A 21,361-nucleotide genomic window follows, 5' to 3' on the forward strand; every position below is an offset into this window, starting at 1 on the left:
ACATCCATAACACATGATTATTTCTCTTTTTTAACATAGAAAACTATATAGACTGATATTTTTCTGATGTTTAGACTCTATCAACGAGGGTTTATTAAAATATAAGCAGATTATTTAGTATATTGGTAACACATACATTTTCAAGAATTTATGTCACATCCTTAACACAAAATGTCACATCCATAATGCTGTATTTGCCAGTATACAGTATTATGATAGCACTATAAATAAAAATAAATAAATAAGTATTTTTGGTAAATTTAATAATCACTCGACTGTTTACCTTCAATTTCAGCATGAGTAAAATAATAATAATAACAATAAATTTCGAGTAGAAGTTACAAGTCCACATACAGCAGTTTGTGTTCCATGCACAAATCCAACACATCATGGTTCAAAAGATGACAAGGATGTGTTTCAACCTCATTTAAGAAAAAAATGCTATTTAAACTTAATCAAGCTAATGAAAAATTCATAGTACACCATAACTTTACATAAAGCCTGATTAAACATACTAATCATTGATGTCAATACGACGTCGATATGACATCAATTAAATGTTTTTGGTCAAACGTTGATTTGACGTACATTGAACGTCAAATATATTGGCCTACATATATATTAAACCAATTTCAGTGCAGGATAACCTCCTATTTTCCATAATTAACCATCAGAAGAAATTGGCATCCAAACTGAAATTAAAATTATGCTATAAAGCATCTTGGTCAAATCTTGACTAATATTTGACGTCAAATTGACATCAAGGTGCCCGCTGGGAACCCTTAAAAGAGGTTTTAAGGTCCAAAATTGTTAGGCGTATGGACGAGGACTTTTAAGGGGCTTAAGAGTTTATTTAGCAGCGGAGAAAATGGACAAACATGAAGAGGGAGAAGAAATTACGCCTGTAATTTCAAAGTGAAGGCTTAAAATAAACCCTACTCTTACGCTCTTTTATTTCCTTCATGGGCAACCAACCAATCACAGTCTTCAAAAGAGCAACGGGGTCTGCCCTGCCTCCTCACTAAAATGAAAGTTTTTGCTTAGTTGCTCTCAGATTGGTCCTGAATCACTTTCAAGCTAAGACACCTAGTTAGCCATTTTTAAGATAAATTAGGAGCTCTCTAAAAGGATACTTAGAATCATTAAGAATACGGGCCCTGGTCAGTAAAACTTCGTAACGCCATTGGATCAACTCTGCGAAACCTCGTAACTTCACCCACAACTCCTTTCATATTGACGCGTCGCGCACAGCCTGTAGGAGATCTCTGCTTTTTCGCAATGAAAGGGTAAATAAATAATTGATGTTTGAATAGTACAGCGTTTCCTTTACTCCAACACTCCCTGTAAAGGCTAATGTTTTTGTGTGCTTAAAGAGCGGAGAAGAAGTATCTGCCGTCTAGCCAAATATTCTGTGCATAAACTCTTAATTTGAGATTTTGACCAAGTGTATTAAACAACTAGAAAAACTAAGCGCCCATATAGCTACAATAAATGTTATAAAAGCTGACGAAAGCATATGTGATGCATTTCTTCCTCAGATAACAGTTACAGCCGTTCTAATGACAGAGTAAAGCCCGATTCGGACGGTAGCCTACTTGTTTCTCATATGGACGTCTGTAAAAATAAGTTTACATATCACCTCAGTGATAAAACGCATGGATTCGGATGGCGATTTATTCACAGTGGACGAGCGAGTTCTGTGAACCTACAAACCCGGGCTGCTCACGTTAATATTAATATTCTTATTATTGTGTAAAATGTATTTAAAAATACTTATTATTATGTAAAATGTATTCTTATTATTCCAAGCATATTTTATAATACATAATCCTATTTATTATTTAATTATTTAAATCTTCTGTTTAAAAATAGGAAAGTAGACGTGCTATACTTGTATATACATGATATGTTTATAATACACATTTGAAAATTGTATTGCATACCTGCTGCTGCCATAATAAAGACCCATTTCGAATGAGCTTTTCTTCTCTTTCTGCTCCCACTCGCTGTGGTGGAGCTGTTATGAAGTATTGTTCTTTTAAATACTTTCCAGCATTTCAGAAATAAATATATATGCAAATTACACCGAGAGTGCTCAAAAAGTGTTTAAACACAGAATTTTTACGATTTTTTCTCGTAAACTCAGAGATGTGGATTCGGACGGCAATTAAATGACCTTGGTGTTTGTCAAAAAATAATTATTGAATTTTTACCCCTTATTTTTTATATATCCCCCCCCCCCCCATCCCCATTTTGAAGCAGACATCTCTCTCTGCTATTCCTGTACTATTTTCATTCCTCTGTGTATTCGTGCAATGACACAAACTAACCCCAATACAAATTTTGTTGTTTTTATAGGCAGACATATTTAAGGGGGAAAATGACCACAACATTTATCTCTCTCTCGTTCAGCTTTTTTGTACTGAGAAAGGTTTCAAATGTTCTCTGGCCTGTGAATTGGCATACACACTAGAGCCATTCCCACGATATAAAGCCTCCAGTGCCAGTGTGCCGGGGGTGACACTATCTTATTTTTACTTTAACCTTTTGACCTCTTGTTCCTGACCTGGCTGATGTGCATACATTAATATTCGTCTTTCTATTCTTCTTTAAAACACAGAAAGTTGGAAAACATTAGAAAATACCAGTTTATTTTAGAACCTTACATCCTTGTCATTATTCAATATGAACAAATCCTTGTTTATGCTTACATGCACTTTTGAAAAGAGCCCTTATGCATGTAAACAGAAACATATGCTACAGTATCACTCAAAGCATTGACAGACGAACATGTTTTTTTCAGTCCTCATGGACATGAGAATTCCCAAAGACATCTGTAGACCAGTGTTTACTCATATGCTTGTTTAGCTATAAACAAATGTCAGAGGAACACCAGAGCTTGAGATACAGAGCAGTATTAATGTGAGCCTCTTGATTTACAGTCACTCTGGGGAGATCACTGTCGTGGATGGCTGGATTCAGAGCAAAACCATATGGCCACAGTTTGCCACTGGATACTTTTTCCATCCACGATACAGGTAGTTCCTGATGCAAGGTCCCTTTTTTATTTGTTTTTGAATCATTTTGTTCAAACACTGTGTTGAAGTGGGAATTATTCTTTTGGAATGAGTGGTAAGTAATTTAATTTAATAGTTTTCCAGGCTTATTTAATGTACATAGCACATGAGACAATTAGAAGCTATTCAAACACATACTGTATATCTATACACAGTTTGCTTACATGGGTAGTTATTTAAATATACAAATATATATTCGTGTGTACTGAAAAATATGAATATAAATTTGGACTAATATGCCATCTAGAGGTAATGAAGCACTCCGAGAGACTTCCTGTCTCACTGCTCTTTTTGATGACCCTGGTTGCTCTCAGTCTGGGTGATAGATTCACCTTGTTGATCTCGATGCCCAACACCTCCATTCCTTTCAGTATTGGTCGGATTGGGGCTAGAGCTCTTGTCGGGATCAGTTCTGTAAACAGCAGCCCGGACCTTCTGCAAGGTCAGTGAGGTACTTGTACCAAGTAGAAAAGCAAGATCCACAATATTTATATACCATCTTAAATGTAATATGTTGCAAATGCAATGACCTACGTGGCCCAGGGAAAATTGCGATGCTTTACCATAGACACAAATACAGTGCTTTCATCGGACCTTCTTGCTCAAACGTATGTGGTTGTATTAACTTCCTTTCCAAGACAACTGAAGGTCAAAACAAATAAATAATAAAATACAGCGGAAAGTATTTTTAAACGGAACGTGTCAAAAATAACAATCACTCACTCATATCATTACTCAGACTCAAAATTAAGGTATCCGTCTTCTACAAGCACACGCTTCCAATTAAAGCTTAAAATTGACTTTTAACGCATGAAGGGCTATCAAAAAGTAATTACAAAAGTCGTTATAATCTCATTTGTCACAAGATATCATCATTACAAGACGAAGGATTATCAAATGTTCGTTGAGTAGGAAATGGAGCATTATCATCTGTTGATAATTCTTATTTAAGGTCTGTGCAGTGACTGCTAAACTAGCAGCTTATTGGAACATTGCTGTCATCAGCCCCGTATGTGCAGATCAACAGTTTCTAGATATGAAAAGTCTGTTTTAATGCGTATATTACAATGGACACACTTATGTCTTAAAATGCACTTTGCTTTTCAGTTGCTAAATGTCCTTTTCTCTTGGCCCCTTTAAACTCAGGCCTATCCAACCTTAACAAGAGTGTTTGGACCTTTTACTAAACTAGGGGCTTTCTTTGTGGAAATCTGTAAGCAGTTTGGCTGGCAGCGCATTGGCATTATCTATGACAATAAACAGTCCTGGGCTATTCCCATCGAGGGGATCAGGTATGTAATATACCTTGAAACTGAGAGGTGTAAAATCCGTGTATATTTACATTTATTATAAACTGCATTGTAAAAATAAATAAATAAAAAGTAATTTTTATGGTAAAAGTGATTTTTAAGTATAATGTGTATATATAAGTATATATTAAGTACAAAAAAAAATATTGCACCAAAAGGAACTGTACTGGTTTATGTACAGTTTGCATATAAATGTACTGTTTTTTAGATGTGAAAACGAACAAGTAATCGAATAATTTACTGGAAAAAAATGCGTAAATTGACATTACCAGAATTCCCTGTGTGACAGTTCACATTTGATATAAGTATATAGCAGTTAAATGTCTTGTTGATAAAAAAATATATAGTTACTATTACGAAGTCAAGAAGTTCATCTTAGAATTATTAAAAAAAAAATTCTCGAAAGGTATCAAGCAGAGCACAATAACATCACAGTGGCCAAGTATCAAGAAATCCATGGCTCTCTTTCTCAAGGATCCTTGTCGACCTGATCCTGGGTCTTAACTGAGGTGGCTCAAGTCTCTCGCAGTAAGAAAAATCCCATCTGATGCAAATTTGCTCTCCCAAAAGCTGTGAGAAACTAAACAATGAAACTATTGTTTGTGTCCTTTTGCCTATACAGTTATTGTGACGTCAGCACATAGCAAGGTGGTCCGCAGTTTGTTAATTGAAGCTCACAAGAAAGGCCTCACCAACGGAGATTTTGTTTTCTTTTGTTTCGAGCCATACAAGCAAAAGGTGTTATTTGGCAGTTTTGACTGGGAACAAGGTATGTATTATGTAACCACAAAATCAATGACTGTGCTCATAAAATGAGACATTACTGAACATGATGTAATTTTCTATTTATAGTACATGGTTTTCTTCTTTCTCAGGTGATGGATATGACTCAGTGGCCAAAATAGACTTTGGCTATACATATGCTCATAATGAAAAGGTTTGCTTTTATTATGCACATCAACAAAGATAGCGTTTATTGTCAATGACACCACATCTGAATTTTGGTGCGAGGGCATGTGGTTGAATGGATGGAAAGCCATGTGATGGGAAATTTAGTTCGCTTTTAAATATCACTATACAAGTGAGATGATGCTTTAGCACAACCTTTAAGTTATTTCATTGTGACTTCAATTGTTTTAATTCCACAGGTGTCATTCCTAGCAGCCATAGCCCATGATAGTGTCTGGCTGTATGCTCAGACATTAAACAAAACTTTGGCAGAAAAAGAAAACCCATATGATGGCTTAGCCATCACTAGACGAATGTGGAACAGAACCATTACAGGTTTGTAGAGCTTCAAATATATCCAGTGATTCCCAACTGGATTTAAGATTACATGTGCGTATGCAATGCTGTATTATTTAGTATAATATGAATTAAAAGGAGCATATTTCTGGTTTTGATTTGTTTTCTGGTTACATGCTTTGTGACTTTTTGTTAAACAGGTATTCAAGGAGATGTAACTATTGATGCAAGTGGAGACCGTGAGTTAAATTACATGATGAAACAATTCCAAGGTAGTAATAACCAGTGTCAGATGAGCCACTAGCATATGCTTACTATCTAAACCAAACCAGTGTAAGCCATGTGAAAACTGCTCTGCTATTCTGAATTGCATTTGTCAAATGAGTCATAGGGTTCTCCACACAGGTCATTGCAAACTATTTTGGGACTTATAAGGCAGCACAAGGAGTTCAAATCAAGTGGCATGGAGGACGGACAACTCATCCCAAAGACTCTCCAGACTGTGGCTTTCATGGAGAACTCTGCCTCATTCTAGGTATTGGGCAACCCAGGCTCATTGGAAAAACGTGACTGTGGCAACAATTCTGCATAATCATAATACATAACTTCTTGCACATTTCGTGACACTTGTGAAATGTCAAGTCTGTGGCAAAGGCATGTTTTTCAATGATGGGTTGGGGTTTGGACTTTCATGGCCTCTAGGTTTAATGCATTTTATGGTCCATCATTCGTTAATCTTGAAAGTGCGATAACAACACACAGCAACATGATATTAGGCCCGGAAGCGTCTTCATGCACTTCTGTTTATCAGCTCTGTAAAGGCGCCAGTTAAAGGCTATAGTAACTTTGTAACTTTGTTTCCAGTAGGGGGCACCAGATACCCAACGTTGCTCCATACACGTTCATTCACACCCCACCACTCTGCCCTTGGTTTCTCACCCCTTCATTTTCATCTTTTTTGGCATTGCCCCATACCCTATCATTGATTAAAAAATGGGGGGAAAGAAAAATCTTGAATTATGTACCAATGCCTGCAAGATCCAAATGTCCAACTCTGTGGCAATATAGATTACTCAGCTATTCACTGACTGAATCGCCCTCAAGCTAACAGGTCGAAGTAATAAAGTCTGGACAGACTTATGCAATCAGATATAATACTTTTATCAAAGGTGACTGGATGTGACTGTTTCATATTGCATTCCTACAGAATTACCCTTGGTGTCTTCCAGTCTTGCTGTATCATAATTCTATAAATGGACGTAGTAGTTGCATTTTGACACCAAGTGAGTGCTAATCACCCAGCAGACCTGCAGATTGCAAATGTGTGTTCTTTATTTTCAGAGAGAAAACTCTTGATTTCTTTGGGGATTATTGCTGGCTTGGAGGCTACAGGGACCCTTGCAATCTGTGCTTTATACAGGTAATAGTTAAAGTGTGTATTTTTAACTGCTAAATATTAACAATGCTGAATCAAGTGTAGAAATTAGGTGTGATGCATAGGGTACAACGGGGCTAAAGGCCCACCTTAAAATATATATACGTTGTATTGAACATTAATGGATCAATAGATTTTGTGTGAAAATAAATCAAGTTATTTTGTTTAAAAATCTTATAAATGTATGAGGTGGCAAGAGGAGCCCACCAGCATGGAGTAAAAGGCCCACGGTATTGATACAAATACATTATATTGCCAAAAGTATTGGGTCACCCCCTTCTAATGAACATGCTTGACTACTTTAGTAATTTCTATAAGTACAAATCTTAATGTTAAAGCATATACTGATATTCTAGGGAATTGTGTGCTTCTAATTTTATAGCAACAGTTTGGACAGGACCCTTTTCTATTCTAACATGACAGTGCTTCTGTGTATAAGGCACGGTTCAAAAAGACATGATTGATTCAGTCAGTGTGGAAGAACTTGACTGGTCTGCAGAAAGCCAAGTCCTGATCCCAGCTGAACACCTCTGGTGTGACTTTATATGCAGACCTTGAGCCAAAAACTCATCACCAATCACCAATAAATCTACAACATACAAAAAAAAAAAAAAAAAAAAATAGCTCAAGTAAGCACAGAATCAACTTTGCACAGCTGTGCACGATCGCGTCAAATATCAGACAAATATACATGTGCATCTTGAAAAGCGGATGTTTTGGAAAGTGCTAATCCATGTTTTTGTGCCATCTAGTGGTTTAGATGAAAATAATATCAAAGGCTTCTTTTGCCCTGTTGTACCCTATACTCCCCCCTAGGAGATTTGTTTTTGCTAGTTACACCATTTTCATTTATTTTGGATGTAAGATTTGCATGTTATACTGCAATTATGTTAAAACATTCTGTTGATTTTATAGTTCACGCCAGACTAAATTGAGCTGAAACGTTAGAGCTGATGCCCAAAAATGCTATTCTTATTCAATCAGCTCCACTGCTGTTCTTCAGTTTTTCAGGATTTATTGGCTTTGTAGAAATATGGCCTTAGATTTTCTACAGTCTTCAGATTAAACTGATATTTATTACCAGGAAGTTCAAACTCCAGGAGGAAGTTTCCAAGATGCTGTGGACAGTCAATACTGATGATGTTTTAATGATGGAGCATCACTCCTCAACCGTGCCAGCAAAGGTTTTGAGAGGATTTAATGCATTACAAGTTGATTAAGTAATTCTTCTGGCCCACAATTTACTTTATTTTGTAATGCAAGAACATAATAGCAATTGTGAGACAGAAATATTACGTATAATTAATGTAATAGACACTGTCATCTAAAGAGATACCCACTTCTAGCTCCTAATCATTACTGCTTTAATTGTGGTTTGTTTAGATGGAATGACTACATGCGCTATGAATGAATCTATTACATCTAGATTCACCTCTTTGTGGTTCAGTCCCACAGATCCAAACCCATTCAGGCTTCTTTGGAGTCTATAATTTTCAGCATGAAAGACAAGCCATCGGCACACAGAACCGCAGTCTACAAAGTGAAGTATTTGGGATATTAGTGCTTACACATTTACGTCACTGCATTCCGACATTATGTAGAAGACAATTTATGCTACAAAACACTGGGCACGAATTAGTTGCCCAATAAAACGATTCATAGTTAAATAATTTTTTTCCTCCTCACATTCAGGGGACAATTTGTTCTGTTTGCTTTATGAATTTAAGAAGCACTCATTTGAGCAACTCAAACATGTAAACTCTGCTTAAAACATTGACAAATGCATTTAATTTTTTTATACAATATGTCGGTGATATGATGTACCTCAATCAGTACCTCTGTGTCTTCAGTGCAGAGATTTGACCCACTATAACCTTTGTAAATTTATTGGAGCGGTGCTGGAGACCCCTCAGCCCTTCATTCTTACAGAGTACTGCCCTAAAGGAAGCCTGCAAGTGCTATTACTCAGATAATTGTTTCTTTTCTATCAGCATTTCTATCAAACTATGTATTTCTTCAGGATTTTCTTATGGGTTTTTAATAATGGCTTTTAATAATGGGTTTATGAATAAATAGGTGCAAGTACTGGGACAATGGTTGTAATCCTTATACAGGAAATATATTGCAGCATACATTTGAAAAAAAAAAAGCAGCTACAAAATTAATGTTTGAAATATAGTTTGTGTTAGAACTTAATGTATCTTCAAATAAAGTTTACCACAGACCTTATTTTGTTTTAAAATTCCAGAAAGCATTGTAGTAGATTAGCGTTCTGAGTTGTCATAAGTATTGTTCCATTTTTAGTACACCAGTAAAAAATAAATAGTTATTATTTACTCTCTTTATGGAAAGAGCTGTGTATATTCTTAAAACAAAATTCTAGATTTACAGTTTTGGAACGATGTGAAATAATGACTGAATTTTTGGGTAAACTGAAAAAGTACCATGTTCTTATTACTTTAAGAATAGTGTTCTGACTGTCCTTAACTGTCCACCCTTAACTTACCAAAAACTTATTTTACTTTAAAAACTTATATATAGATATATACAAGTTAGCAGTAAACAATTCACAATCGGAATCCAATTTCGTAGTCAATCAGGCATGGGTCAAGTTAACAAGGAATATCACAAAATGGAAACAAAACAAAAACTAAACTATCACAGAATTACAATCTTAAGCACCCACACACTATCTCTCTGGTAAGACACCCAAAGACTAAAAGGAATGACGACGGCAACGCACAAAGGCAAACTACAGAGTCACACACGACGGCACAATAATGGCCTCCATTGAGTGTTTGGGGCAGTCCTTATATCTGGGTCAGTTGTGGAGGAGAACCAATCGCAGCCTCCAGCAAATTATCTCAGGGAACCGCCCATCTGAAACACAAACATACACATACACAGAGAGAACACAAGAGGGCATAATGAAACAAACAAATGATTAAGGCTCATAACAATAGCCATTGTAACAAAAGTTTTTTGTCCCCAAAATTTGCAGGACATTTTGAAGAATGAGTCTATTAAGCTGGACTGGACTTTCAAGAATTCCCTCATGCTAGATATTGTAAAGGTCAAAGTGTCTGTGTTTTATAGTCTAAACTGTTTTTTCGTTGACTGTAGAATATAAAACAGTGATGGATAAATTTTGACTTTGATGTAGGGCATGGACTATTTGCACCACAGTCCTCTGCACTGTGACGGTCGCCTCTCGTCATCCAGCTGTGTTGTGGACAGCCGCTTTGTCCTGAAGGTCACTGATTTTGGATTTAATGCAGTCAGGCGTTCAGAGTCAGAGCAGAGCCCTGGATTTGTAAACTAGAAATATAGAACTTTTAAGAAGAAAAGAATGTTTGTTTGGATGAAAAATCTATAATTAAATTAGAGCTCAATGCATAAACACAAATATGTTGCACACATAAACGCAAAGTGTAGATCGTTTTGTTTAAATTTTGAAAAAACATTTTCATTTTAAGCTCTGCTGTGGAGAGCACCGGAGCTGCTGAGGGAGTCCATGTCAGCTAATGGTACTCAAAAAGGTGACATCTACAGTTTTGCCATTATCGCTCAAGAGGTAGTATATCGTAGAGGGCCTTTCTACATCCCCAACTGTCACTTCAGTGCTAGAGGCATGCTAATACACTCCTCTCCCTCTCTCTAAAAAAGCCTCTTTTCATAAGGTAAACCATTTCAGATGGATAACTGTACAGGAGTGTTGGTGACTCTCTCCCTGTCTGTTTTTCAGAGATTGTGGTGAGGGTCAGGGCAAGAGGCTGTAGCCCACTGAGGCCTCACATAGACCCATCGGAGGGTGTAGAGGAACTGGAGGGAATCATAGTTAGCTGCTGGAAAAAGAAACCTGCAGAGAGACCAGACTTCTCTTCTCTCAGGACTGCCATCAAGAAACTATGTCCTAAGGGGTCAGTAATGAAGCAAGACATAGAGCAATAATGTTATTTATTTTAGAATGTCTATCTCTCATTTCTTTTACACTATATTGTCAATATAGCCAATATACTGCAAGTCTAGTTGATTTTTACAACTTTTTACAGTGCGCAATTGACTGATTCAGATGCTTTGAAATTACATTTAATTGAATCAAGAACCAGCTTCATAAATTGGATATCAGTAATCCGATCTTCTGTTTGTATGTGTGTGCATTTATCTATGGATATAAGTGTTTTAATTGTTAATTAAACCTATTGAAAATCATTTACAATAATTAAAAAATAAACCTGAATTAAATTAAGATATAAATATTAGATAAAAAACTTAATCTTAAAATATTAAAGACTTTATCTTAAAGGGGTCATCGGATGCAAAATTCACTTTTCAAGTTGTTTTAGCATAAATGTGTATTGGAAGTGTGTGTACACATCCATCCTATAATTATAAAAATCACAGTGTTTTTTTTATTTTAAAATCCCCTCTCTCAAATCAGGCTGTTCTGAGATTCCTGTCAGAATGACGTAGTTCTGCACAGACCGCTCCCACAATGATTGACAAGGCCGTCTTACCTTAGACCCGCCCCGAGTGAACTGAGTGAGCTGTAAACAGTCTGACCGCCATTGTGTCGACTCCGGTGCAGGGGAAGACAAGATGTCTCAGATTAAGTGATTGAGGTGTTTTTTTGTTGGCTGTAATAATGAATATAGAAGTCGTCATTTACTCCCGACATCTGAGCCACTGAAGACACAGAGGTTTAACGTTACTTTCGCTTTGAAGTGAATGTGCTGATCCCCAATCTGCCTAAATATGTCTATAGCCCTATTTGCACGGGATTAGTTTTATCTGGGGACCATGTGTGATTTTGAAATTACCCCCCCACATTTGAATTTCGTGTTGTGCATTCGCACGGGATAAGCGAAGCCTGTGATTTTACACAAAATGATTGACTTATCTCCCGGATACCGGGATGTCAAGGCTTTGAGAGTCCCATTATATGGTCCAATTAGATGGATTTAAAAAAAAGAAAAAAGAAACTAATATAGTTTTGTGCCCGTGTCATTTACATTTCACCAGGTTAAAATAATATCTCAAGCTTTATGCTTGATTTCTTTGTAACACATTAAACCTTTTCTTTTACTTTACTTTTAGTCATTTAGCAGACACTTTTATCCAAAGCGATTTACAAATAAGAAAAAGTAACTAAAACTAAAAGTTAACACTCTGTAAATACTCTATACACACCCATTTAAGAAAATACAGAAATTAAATAAAACTGACAAATGCATACAACAATAGTAAACATAAAAAGGGAAAAAAAATAAAAATAAATAAAATAAAAATAAAAAGCGATACTTATATCCTTTGCCGGTGTCCTAGCTCGGTAGAGTCGATGGTCTTTACACTCTTTGGTCTTCACACTAAGAAGGCTTCACACGAGGGCTGCCGCGACCCCACCGCGGTATAATAACCTTTTTTATACCTATCTAACAAATCACTATTAGAATTCAGCTGAACCCACTTTCCTATTGATCACTTAAAATGGCCAAGCAAGTGCACACACTGACAAGATACGCGATACAGTATGAGACCAAACGCGATTTCAGCAACTCAACACAGTAAACAAAATAAGCGTTTCCTAGCAACGGCATCTGCGCTAAACACTGAGACAAGTAAATACACTTACGAGCTGATTTTAACTTCCGCTGATAGACTGCTTCTCTTAAAGACTATTTCATTACACTATTTCATTGCCTTCTGCTGGCGCTTGAACCCACTTTCCTATTAATCACTAAAAATGGCCAAGCAAGTGCACACATTGACAAGATACGCGATACAGTATGAGACCAAACGCGATTACTTTTCAGCTTTCTCTTTCTGCAAATTGTATGGTGTAGCGATATGACAGCACCCAAAATACTATCAAACACTCCAACGCAGCTCCATTCTTTGCAAAAGATGGATAAAAAGACGCACAGGAAACACAAACCTTGAAAAATTATATATGACCCGCCAAATGCTGGCCAAATCACAGAGATGCCGATTCGCACGGGACTAATATTATCACAGGACCTCGGTGTTCGGAGAAATATGGTAGGTCATTTGCGGGGGAATTTTTACTTTACAAGTTACAGACAGGGCCGATTCGCACGGGATTAAGATCACAGACAATATCCGCAATTATTACAAATGACTAGAGGTCACCAGGTAATACAAATCCCGTGCGAATAGGTCTTATGTTCGTGCAAATCATTCGTGATCCAGCTTCATCTACAGAAGTGAGTAAAAGGGTCTTTTATGAATCTTTGCAAATCGCCTTTTCTAATAATGTACTAGATTAGCCAGTTTCGTGGCTAAAGTAAACAGTACTGCTCTCACTCCACGGAAGAGAGGGGCGGGGTCAGCAGAGCTCATTAGCATTTAAAGCAACATGGATTAAAAAACATCTTGCTGTAAACAGAGCTGATTTTGAAAATGTGTTTTTTACACTACCATTGGGAAGTTTTACCCTAAAGAATCATATCAACTTGTGGAAAAATGGGCATCCGATGATCCCTTTAAACTTAGAAAATTAGAAATGTTGCCATTTCAACTAACTGAAATTATGAAAATAAAAGCACATTTAAAATATTAACAAATACTATAGTAGTATATAAATAATACTACATTTCTAACATAAAGGTAATATTTATTTCGTACAAGTACTCATTTATTTATCTCAATCAGCTACTCAACTGAACTCAGCATTTTTATTTTACATCATATACAGTACACTATAAAACAATGACATGTTGGCAGTTGGCACCTGAATACCACAGACCAAAACAAAGAGAACCACTAACATTCTGACTTTTATGGTCCTTTCCAGACTGCACTTTTATTAGACTTTCTGCTGATACGATCTTCCCCACTTGCAGAGTAAGATTCCCAAGTGAAGTCAGTGTTAACATTGAGATAAGTTTGATTAAAGGCACTTCAAACAAGCAGTGCTGAGGCATCAGTAGTGTACAGCTATCTCTCCTTCCCAACCTAATGCTGTCTTGACACTGCTACAGTTACACTTTCTTCCTCTTTGTGCTTGCTTCAGCTCTCAATGAGGGTAGTTGTGACTAATGAGCACTTTTGAGGTAATAAAGAATAACAGGGCAGGGACACAGAGGATCATTAATTACACTTACAAATGACAGTGCTTAATCAGGTAGACAAAAAAACAATGGTGTTGTGTGTACTGTGCACTGATAAATGTTTATTTTGCAGCAAATGGCCCTTGAAGGGACAATAAAGAATTACTGCTTCTTTAATGTGATAGTGCTAAAGCTAGTTAATAGTAGTAATAAAAAAATATTTTTGCGCATTTTGAGCATTTGTGTGTGCGCACATGGGGTTTGAGAACATTCTGCATAACCTGCTGTCCCGTATGGAGCAGTATGCATGTAATCTGGAGGAGATAGTCAGTGAACGTACCACTGAACTCCAGGAAGAGAAGAAGCGAGCAGAGGGACTGCTCACGCAGATGTTGCCATGGTAACACTCCAGATTATGACCAAAAAAAATTTAAAAATGCTGCTCCAAAGATACCTAGAACTAATTTCTTCCTTTTAAACTCTTCTTCCTTTTTCCATTCTTTGATTTGCAAAGTAAATATGCATATAGGTAATGACCAAGCGGCAACCTCCCGCTCCCTCTAGTGAAACCAACACGGAAGTGATTAAAACTGCAATTCATCGACTAGCCGCTGGAGGCTGGCTCCAAAAGGGAGTCAATCACATTGACTCTCCATGTTAAAATGCCCAACTTTACAGTAGAAAAAAACATGTTTACAGCCTGGTACAAAAATTTATTTTGGTCTATATAGCTAATTTTGCCCTTCGTGACAACTGTGAGGGGGGTGAATTTTTTTATAACTCATCCATTTAAATTATATTAAGCCTTAAACTTCTGCATATTTAAGGGCGTGGCCACTTGAGTGACAGGTTGATTGACGTTCTTCTGATTGATCTGCTGTCTGTTAGCCGTCACGTTACCTCAGTTATTTGAAGTTTTGTTGTGTAGTTTCAGGTTAATTTACCTTGAGTAAGTTGGAAAGCTCTGGAAAAGTTCAACCGCCAATACGTCGACGAGGTAGGCGGGCGTGGTTTCAGCAGCCAGGCACCTCAGTTCCGCCCACGTCCCGCCTCATTGCCCATTTTGGATCATCCGGGAGTGACGCGTTGCCAAGATGGCGGCGGTCGGCTCCGCCCACTTTAGGCTTCAAAAACGCTCTTCAGAAACCTACGAGTGACGTCACGGACACTACGTCCATTTTTTTTTACAGTCTATGGTAATGACACATCAAGCTGAAGGTTTGTCATCGTCCACCTGTCTTTGAGCACCTGTTGGTGTAGTTTTTGCAGTATATTCCACTTGTTGGACCATCTCTTGGTGAGAGAGCCTGCACTAATTGGCTGTTCAATTTAGCAAAACAGTGCACGCAAAGTCAAGAGGACACACATAGATTGCTTTTTTGGCTCTTCCAGTTTGCCTTTTTGTGTGATGAATACAGACTACTGGTATGGAGTGTTATTTCCTCTCACGCAGGTACAAGGTGTACTAGTTGGCTGTTGGCTTCAGGCTTTAGTCAAGATTGTTTTTTCTTTTTGTTTTTTTTGACCATAGTCAGCTATGTTTTTGCTATTTGTTCATGTCGGTTTGTTGTGTCTTGGCCTTAAAGGAATAGTTCACCCAAACAATTAAATTCTGTTATTAATTACTTGCCCTCATGTCGTTCCAATCCTGTAAAACCTTCGTTCATCTTTGGAACACAAATTAAGATATTTTTTTATGAAATCCGAGTTTTCTGACTCTGCATATACAGCAACAGAACCACCATGTTCAAAACTCAGAAAGGTATTAAGGAAGTCGTTAAAATAGTCCACGTGACATCAGTGGTTCAATCGTAATGTTATGAAGCTTTTTGTGTGCAAAGAAAATAAACAACAACTTTATTCAACAATTTCTTCTCTGGACAATTTTAACAATGCCCTTACTACCTTTCTGTGTCTTCAATGTAGTAGTTGTGTTGCTGTCTATGCAGGGTCAGAAAGCTCTCGGATTTCATCAAAATTATCTTAATTTGTGTTCCTAAGATGAACGAAGGTCTTACAGGTTTGGAACGACATGAAGGTGAGTAATTAATGACAGAATGTTCATTTCTGGGTGAGCTATCCCTTTAATGCTTAACATGTTCAAAGGTTTTATACTGATCGCAAATTTAAAATTTACAATTCTGCAAAACTGGATATATGCTTGGGTTAAAATGCACTTGACTGTCATTTGATGAATTATTGCTGCAATGAAAATATACACAAACATCTTAAAATTATGTTTACCATCTCATTATATTAACACAAAATCTATATTAATACCTGATTTATATATACCAGAAGTATATTTGCACTAAAAATAATGGAAATGACTTAATTTAAACATGATATACTGTACTGTTTCAGCACATTGAAAATGGTTAGCTGACCCAAAACTGAAAATTCTGTCATCTGTTACTCACGTTCATGTTGATCTAAATCCACATGACTTTTGTTCATCTTCGAAACAGAAATCAAGATATTTGATTTTCATCCCTCCACTTATTCACTCCAAGTTTTGACACTTCAAATAAAGACACAGTAAATATCCTCCATATAAATCAAGCTGTTTAATACAAATTTTCTGAAGATATACTATCACTTTTTATTTAAGTTTTTATTCACATTTAAAAATCGATCAATGCACATATATATAAAATTGAAGCTCAAATTGAAATTTGTTCTTGTGCGCCAAGCTCGGTGAGCTTCTGTTTACCATATTTTAATAGAGAGACAGAAATCTGTCAGATTTCATTAAAACAGTGGTCTCAAACTCAATTCCGGAGGACCGCAGCTCTGCACAGTTTAGCTCCAACCAGCTCCAAATCACATCTGCTTGGAAGTGTCTAGTGATCCTGAAGAGCTTGATTAGCTGGATCAGGTGTGTTTGATTAGGGTTGGAGCTAAACTGTGCAGAGCTGTGGCCCTCCAGCACTTGAGTTTGAGACCAATGCATTAAAATGTGTTTCGAAGATGAATGACAGTTTTGGGTAATGAAGGTAATGATGTAAATGATGACAGAATTTTTATTTTTGGGTGAACTTGGGTAACACCTGGTTAAATTGTATGCATAGTGAATATGATGTAGGTTTTCTTGTTGATATAGTGCAGGCAAAAGTGGCACGACTGTTCACTGAATTTGACCACAACACTTCAGTTGCTAAAAACTTGCTTTCACCTGGCCTAACAAGCCTACGTGACAAGACCAGTGATCATCACCAAGCCCTCCACTTGATACCTGCCTTTGAAAAATGCCGGTCTTTTTTCTTGAATTTTTAAAATGTGTAGCTGCTCAGACAGTGAGAGCAGAGACTTACGACTGTGTCACCATCTATTTCAATGACATTGAAGGCTTCACAGCCATGTCAGCATCCCTCGTGCCAATGCAGGTGATGAAAGGCGCAGAGACTCTAACAGCATCTCAGAGAATGTTTATGCCTAGTACTTCCTGGTTAGGCCTTACAGGCATTTCGGAAAAAACAACAAAAAAAAACAACAATTTGCAGTGTTTTTAAAAAAAAAACATGTAGGTCCTGTGTGGGGTCATTTGTTCAGATTTTGATTGTATTTTTAAAAATATGTCCAGAGCTATTTGGGGAGGTTTAAGGAGCTGCTGTCTTCTGTTGTCCAAGTCAAGACTTTGAAATACCTTACACTTGTTAAATGATGCATTTGCCTGTGTGTGTGTGTGTGTGTGTGTGTGTTTGTTTGTGTAGGGGTCTGTTGTAAGATCAAATACCTACGTACGCTCATTTCATATGTCACATAAGAGCTCCTGACATTACTAGGTGACATAGCTCAAGTGCCAAAAACTCTACTCTGTCACGAATATCAGGCTATACTGTTAGCATAGCTGCTGGCTCGCTAACCCATCTGAGCCTTAAAGTGGAAATAATACATTCACATGAGATTATTTTTGGACCATACTGAAGCCCACAGCTGAACCACAACGGAAAACTATTGTCACCTTACAGAAACTTTGATCTCTGTTTCTGTATCCTTAAGCTGACTGCTATAAACTGGCCGCACTTGTTTCCTTTGGTGTAGGTAGTGAATATGCTGAATGACCTGTATACATACTTCGACAATATCATTGACAACCACAATGTTTATAAGATACATAATTTGAATGCCTCACCATCATGTGAGACGATTTTAGCCATTGTAGGAAATGGGTTGCTTCATGTGTCCTTTGCTGTATCCAGGTAGAAACCATTCGCGATGCCTACATGGTAATGTCTGGCCTGCCTACAAGAAATGGAGACGACCATGCAAAAGAAATAGCAAGAATGTCATTAGCTGTAGTGCAGGGCATGAGGAGCTTCTACTGTCCACACGTACCAGAGCAGCAGCTGAGGGTCCGCATTGGAGTTCATTCAGTTAATAACTGGATGGTGACAGCTCTTTGGCTGTGATATTCTTGTATATTCACTGGCCTTCACTGACCCTGATCAATCACACAAAAAAAGACTATTTTAACTGAAATATAAACAAGTATACAAGGGGTGTCCAATATTAGCAGTAGTTCAAGAGCTAGGTTGGCAAATATCTTTTGTCTGCCAAAAACACATTTTAAAATTTTCCTCATCCTCCCCCAAAGCTTTGTACTGGTAAAAAATTCAAGTTGCCATTCCACTTTGAGTGTCTGGTATACCTCTCATATTTCCACTTGATTTTCCAACCATAGAAATTTACAATATAATTAAAAAGTAGGATTGTAAAATAATAATAATAATACAATAAATAACATCAATACTACTATAATATAAATGAATGAATTAATTAATGGATGGATGTATAAATAAATGCTGTTCTTTTGAACTTTCTGTTCATCAAAGAAAATATATCATGGATTCCACAAATAATAATAATAGTAATACTAAATAAATAAAGAAATACAATTTAAGTAAATAAATAATGTTTATTCCGCACCAAATTAGCATCTTGTAATGATTTCTGAAAGATAATGTGACACTGAAGACTGGAGTAAAGATGCTAAAAATGCACCTTTGCCATCACAGTAATAAACTACATTTTAAAATATTTCAAAATGGAAAACAAAATAAAAATTAAATAAAATGAATAATCCTCTCTATGTATAAAAATCCAATATAAAAGTATAGCAAATAAAAGAACATATCAGCATGCATAAAATTATGCAGAATATACTGTAAGAAACAGATGGAACAGATTGTACATTATGATGGTTTGGAGGACTACTTCTCATAAATACATTTGATTATGACTGGTTGTTAATACAGTACATTTCATTTCTTCTCTCTCTCCCCTTTTTCAGATATGTTTTCAATAGAAAGCCAATGACGCATTTGTATATTCCCTCTGATTTGGTCAATTTACATATCAGAGTACTGTTTATGCTGCTCAGGCATTTGTGCAGTGATTTCAACTTGCCAACTTGGCTTATGCCACATAAGAAAAATTCAAATAAAATACATCATTACACATTCTATTACATAGCGTTACCATTAAAGAGCTACTTTAGGCACACAAAGCATAGGCTGAGTAGTGGAAAAGGAGAAACTCTATAATGTGTTTGTTAAAACTACTAAAGGTTGTGGAAAAATACAGAATCATTAAAAAACAATAATAATAATTATGCTTGTTACAGGGCCTTGTGTCGCAGGGGTTGTGGGTCTGAAAATGCCACACTACTGTTTATTTGGAGACACTGTGAGCACTGCCTCCAGGATAGAGACATATGGATTACGTAAAATCACTCATGAAGGATGTACTGACAGCAGATTAGGAAGATATGTCAGAGAAGCATTTTAAATGAAACCCATGCGATTGATCTGACCCCTGCCTTGACCTCAGCACTTTTTTTTGACTGGCTTTTAATTATGTAATAGTAGAGGCAGACATCATATCCTTTTATTTTTCCCTTTTAGCACTGAGGATCCATGTGAGCAGTTCCACCAAGTCTCTCCTTGACACTTTCAGGACTTTCCGCTGTGAACTGCGAGGTGACATTCACATAAAGGTGCAGATTTTCTGCCACTGTGACATTGACCTCAGAAAGCATCATATTGCTTTCATCTCTCCTGTCTTACCACATCACAACAATCCCATTCGCTCAGCTGATTCTTTTCACACATATTTATTTTAGGATTGGTGCTTCAAAATTACCAGCACTAACAGTGACACATCCATTGTGTTACAAAACCACAGTGTAATAAAAGGACTTCATAACTGCAATCACGGCTGTAAACATTAATATCCAGAAAGTTGTGTATGCATGGCAACATCATTTCAGAAAGAGTGGAAATATTTATTCGGTAACGAGTCACAGCTGGTAAGGACCTATAAATAGAGGTCAATAGCCTCCTCTTAACAACAATTTTGTAAAGCATCGGAACTGCTCTCACCTCCCTGTTCTCTTCCATTTCAGGGAAAGTGCTGGATGAGGACATACTGGCTTTTGGGAGAGGACTACTAAACCAGATCCCTTTTTTAAATACATTTTAACGTGAAAAAAAGAAAAAAAGGTTTTTTAAAGAGTACATAACACTATATTTCTACTTTGTTTTGCATGTTTGCGGTATTTTAGTTCAATAATCTAATTTCTAAGTATAAATATTTGGTGGTTTTGGTATATATTACACATAACTGTTTTCCTTTTTAATATAGTTTATTAGTATAATAATTCAGAAATGTTTCTTGAACACCAAATCATTATTATTATCAAATTAGTGCTGCTTGATATTTGTGTGAAAACCAAGATTTGTGGAAACTTTTTTTTCAATTTTTTTTTCAAAATTCAAAACACGATTTTACTGCTTCTTTTGACCAAAATTAATATATCCTTGCAGAATAAAAGTAAATTTTTTTACTTAAAAAACAACAACAACTTAACAGTAGTGTAGACCAGGGGTTCCCAAACTTTTCCATTCCACGAGCCACCTAGACAAGTAGAATCTATTTCAAGACCCACCAACATATTTGAGATAAAAAAAACAATTGACATAAGCTTAATCTTAATTAAAAGCATAATATGGCAGAAATTAAGTATTTAAGAAAAATAGCCATTTTATTTTATAGTACCACTGTAAAATTTCACTACTAATATTTACGTTTTAATTTCTTCATTTACAGACGATAATGAGTCTATGAAATATGTCCATAAAAAAAATAAATGCGCTCACTCCGGTGTGGCTATGACTGTAATCTGCACTGGAGTGTTGTTAAACTCATCGCGGGATTCAGCGC

The 21,361-nt window shown here is 36.5% G+C and overlaps 1 pseudogene across 1 annotated transcript; it reads left to right on the forward strand.

Moving 5' to 3' along the window:
- Positions 1–3,329: 3,329 nt before the first annotated feature.
- On the forward strand, positions 3,330–20,591 carry LOC306872313 (atrial natriuretic peptide receptor 1-like; annotated as a pseudogene). The gene is made up of 26 exons: positions 3,330–3,685; positions 4,030–4,119; positions 4,224–4,369; positions 4,794–4,915; positions 5,010–5,160; positions 5,240–5,324; positions 5,536–5,671; positions 5,833–5,919; positions 6,024–6,167; positions 6,974–7,052; positions 8,152–8,251; positions 8,515–8,607; positions 8,760–8,821; positions 8,901–9,022; positions 10,069–10,140; positions 10,231–10,380; positions 10,544–10,696; positions 10,813–10,991; positions 14,404–14,537; positions 15,868–15,899; positions 17,423–17,523; positions 18,182–18,250; positions 18,340–18,514; positions 19,764–19,862; positions 20,044–20,135; positions 20,544–20,591. The product of its transcript is annotated as an atrial natriuretic peptide receptor 1-like (transcript).
- The last annotated feature ends 770 nt before the right edge of the window (positions 20,592–21,361 follow it).

Source organism: Barbus barbus (genome assembly GCF_936440315.1).
Source record: "Barbus barbus genome assembly, chromosome: 7".
In the NCBI taxonomy this organism is placed as follows: domain Eukaryota; kingdom Metazoa; phylum Chordata; class Actinopteri; order Cypriniformes; family Cyprinidae; genus Barbus; species Barbus barbus.